We start from the raw sequence: 4,437 nt of genomic DNA on the forward strand, positions 1-4,437 counted from the left end.
CTTTTATTTCTTTTTTCTTTTCTTTTCTTTCAAGACAGGGTCTTGCTTTGTTGCCCATGCTTAAAGAGTACAGTGGTATGATCCCAGCTCATCAGAGCCTCAAACTCCTGAATTGCTTCAGCCTTGCAAGTAGCTGGGACTCCAGGCCTGCCACACCTGGCTATTTCATTTCTTCATTTGTTCTGATCCTTGTTTCAGTCTGTGGGAGTCTGATGACTCTTAACTCTATTGCCCCCTGTAATTTCATCCACCTCCAAGCCAGAGCCCTGTGGCACCCTTCTAGAGACATCCTTCAGATCTACTCAGACCTTTAGTCAGTTCCCACTGGACACTGAATAAACTGACAAGGACATAGGATGTCAGAGCCCTGCCCCCACCTCCTCTGTCTCCCAACCCAGACACACTCCTGACCAAAACAGAACTAGATAATGAGGTTAGCCTGGAACGCTGTCTTCCTGGTGTCTTGGGCTGGCCAGGGTGGACACCATATACATGATCAAAGTGGGCACCCAGATATTTTTGAATGATGAGGGATCCAGCTCCCCTGGGAATCTACCAACCCTCTCTAAGCAACAGTAATGGCATTGGAAGGGGGGCTGCATTGGAATTGAGGTCATGGAAGGCTTTGGTGTGCAAGTGGCAGTTGGACCCACAACGCAGTTGCAAGCTCAAAAGTCCAAATATTTCATGGCCCGATGTCCCCAGATATCATACGGGTACCTTGCCTGCCTGCCTGCCTGCCTGCCACCTGGCTCAAGCCAGGACCCACCTCTTTCCCCTTCTCTGAACTCCCCAGATCAGAACGCCCACCACTGTGTCCCAGGGCCCTGTTAGCCAGAAACCTGGAGGCATCCACCCTCTTCTCCCTCCGTTTCTATCCAACCAACATCCAGTGTGTCCTCATTCAGTGGTTTGCAAAGTGGCCTAGCACCAGAATCCCTTGGGGGGATTTTTAAAAAGCAGGTTCCAGGGTTCCACCCCAGAGAAAGAAAGATAGAAATAGATTGAATTAGTGAGGCTAAGTTCTTTAAAAGTACTCCCACACCCAGGATTGAGAACTGTTGGTCGGGTCACCCTCACCCTCTGACCTGCTGTCCCAGCTCTTACCTTATCACCTTCAATCAGGAATGAAAGTTGGGAGTATTGTCTCCACTATGGAGCCCATCAGGAAGAGGAGACCCTGCCAGAACCACCCACCATGGGAGGAAAGCCCAGAGCATCCCCTGGTGGAGGCAGGGCAGCCTTGGTGGTCTCTCCTGGAAGAAGCTCCAAGATTCCAGGACACCTTCCTGGAAGCAAGAGTCTGATTCCTCCAAGAGGCACAGAGGAAAGGCAGCCTCCAGGCCTGTCCCAGGGGATGGCGTCAGGCCAGCCAGCAGGGTTGATTCATCACTGCTGAGCACAGTTGCTGTTGTCTGCCTCGAGGGCTATTTTTTTCCCTTCCTCTTTTAAATGACTAATCAAAGTCAATATCACTAGTGCAGAGAGACCTGGAGCTGAGTCAGGGGTGTGTGAGAGGCCAAGCTGGGTCTCTAGGAAAGAGGACTCTCCATCATCTCCCCTCCCCCTTTCCCTCCTCTCCAGTCACACTCCCTGTGTTTCCTACACCAGGTCCCTGCTCAGCAGAGCCTGCCCCTTAGCAGGGCCCCAGAGCAGTTCAGGAAGGCAGCTCCAGGCTTCAGAAAGGGCTGGGATCTGCCCCCAGTGCTGTGTGACCTCAGATAAACCCCTGGCCCTTTCTGGACCTCAGTTTTCTGATTTATAGGATAGGAGATTAGACTATCTTGGAAGTCTAGGAAGGCCAGAGGGAAATGTTCCCAAATCCATCGTTTATTCTGGGAAACCCCAGGGTGGTAACAGGATGGAGGGAAAGAGACCTTGCCCTGTGCCCATTCATCTGCTCTCTTTTTTGCTGCTCTATGAAGCAGTTAATACTGGCTCCATTTTACAGATGAGAAAATGAACAGAGAAAGATCAACTTCCAATCTCTTTCCAGCCACAAAAAAGAGAAAGGAACTGGTGGGCTAAAAGGGAACAAGCCATCCCCATCCAGGCCTGTCTGGCCGCCCTAGCGAGCTGGCCCTAGTCTAAACTTCAGGCCATCAGAGGCCAGCTGCCAGAACTGCTGTTCTCTCTTGGTTAGGCATTCCCCCCTCTCTGCCTTTCGTCAAATGCTCACTCCTCCCTTCTAGAGAGGGAGGGAGAATCACCCTCTCTCCTGTTCAAATCCAGCTCTTCCTCTGGGACATCCCAAATTCTCTTCTTCAGGTTCTGGCTGTGCTAGCAACCCCTATTGCCTCTGTCTTCTGCCTCCTGCAGCAGGTCCCATGTGTCTGTTCCACATGTCCCAACACGTGGATAAATATCATTCTGGGCTGCTTTAGGAAGTCCCAGGGAAGAAAATTAGGTCCCTCAGAAGAGGGGTGGAAGCTGCTACATGCTCATAGGGGGCTGTCTGGAGATGCCCTACTCCAAAGACCCTCCTTGGATGTGTGACCCTCGTTCAGTCTGTGTCCCCTTAGGTCTCCTTCTTCCCCCTGCACCATGGGGTGGCCCTGCTGATTTCTGAGGGCCTGCTACAGTGGTGAGGCCCCCCACTGGCCTCCAATGACCCTCTTCTCTCTCCACCTGTAGACAGGAAGCATCAGCCCCACAGGAGGCAGAGGCTGGAGAGGGCTGGAGGGCTGGGCCTGGCCTGCAGAGCGCCAGGGAAACACGCCAGCTCCTTCCCCAAGTGTGACTTTTATAAATAAGCTCCCTTCGCCTCCCTTCCAAATGTGGTGGCGTTGGGTGTGGGAGAAGGAGAAAGGAGAAGGAGGAGGGAGGGAGGGTTGGGGGTGGTGCACAGCCATTGTCCCCAGCACCATCTCTGTCCATCCCCGCCAGCAATGGCCTCTTCATTCCTAGGGATTCTAGGCTGAAAATTCTGGCTTCTGTGGATCAAGATTTCCCCCAAATGTGGACCTGGAGTTAGGCGACCTCTGTCCACACCTCTCACCCTGAAAAGCTGGGTTTTAGGTTTTCCTATGCCCACTTTACAGATAAGAACTGAGGCCCCAGCAAGAAAGAAACTTGTGGGATTGGTAGCCCCTCCAGAATAACTACTCCACCTAGCGTGGGCTCCTGCCAGCTGACCCTCAAGGCTGCCTGAAACCCATCAGGGGCAGGGCCACTAGCAGTATGTACAGTCTAAGGGCACTGAATGCTCAGCTGGATGGGTGGGGTGGGCTTCATTAGATGTGCGTGCATATGCGTATCAACCTAAGCTCTCCTGGGAGGCCCCAGTCCTAACCAGGTCTAAGTCTGACCATCCTCAAGACAAGGCAAAGCTTTTTTTTTTTAACCATCCCTTGATCTGCCAGCAAGCCATTGTTCCTTTGTGCCTCCATTTCCCCTTCAGCAGAGGGGTGAAAGCTGACAAACCAGAAGCTGTCATCACATGTAAGGAGCTCTTCCCCTATCAGCTGTTCCTCACATATACCTTCCTCTGACCTACCTGGCACCCAAACATCAGCAAATGCACCACACAGCCATTACACACCAAGAGAACATCCTTTCCCATTCAAGGGAGCACAGGAAACTTGAGGGCAACCACAAGAGCTGGTGGGGGAAGCATTTAGAGACCATATACCACATGAGGGACTATCTTTTTCCTTTGAAACCTCATGGGGTTTACCCAGGGGCTGGGCACTGGGCCAGGAATAACACAGGTCTGATCGCAGGGTGGGGGCTGTCAGGCCAGAGCCAGAGCAGGAGGGAGATGGAAGTAAGCTAAAGCAGGCTTCCTGGAGCCTCTGGACAGAGAAGACAAGCCATGTGGTCAAAAGCCCAAAGGACACGTGAAACTTCCTATATGAGGGAACTCAGGGCTCCAGCTCCAAACCCTGTGGCAGAGGGAGGGATATGGAAGCCATTAGGCTGGGGGGTTCCGGGAGGTCAGTGGGAGGGGCCTGCCAGCAGGATGGACCACTGGGGATCAGAAGAGGCTCAATCCGTCTTGAGCCCTGCCCCCTCTCCCCACAGGGAGGCTTCACTTCCTTCAATACCCCCCACAAGCCTCCAGGCTTGCTGTCCTTAAGGGCAGGGGCCAGGGGAAGGGGACTCTGTTGAAAGGGAGTGGGCAGCAGGGGTCTCTATCTGGGCTGGGAGAGGGTAAGCTCTGACTTGTAACCTATGTGCATCTTTCTACGCCCCCCAAACCCCGCCCCAGGAGCCACACCCCAGGGGCTTCTGAGACATAGGTGAAAAAATAGATTCAGGTCAAAGTCAGACAAAGAAACCCTGGCAGGGTCTGGAAAAGCTAGCCCGGGATGCCCGGAAGCCCGAAGGTGGACAGGTGGCGGGTGTGACCCCTCCCAGAGCCCAGGCTCTGAATCTCAACTGGGAGCAGAAGGATAGGGAGCCACAGGTGATGGGAGCCACAGGTGACGGGGCCGG

This window comes from Otolemur garnettii, unplaced genomic scaffold, assembly GCF_000181295.1.
Source record: "Otolemur garnettii isolate 467f Iridium unplaced genomic scaffold, OtoGar3 scaffold00077, whole genome shotgun sequence".
NCBI lineage: Eukaryota > Metazoa > Chordata > Mammalia > Primates > Galagidae > Otolemur > Otolemur garnettii.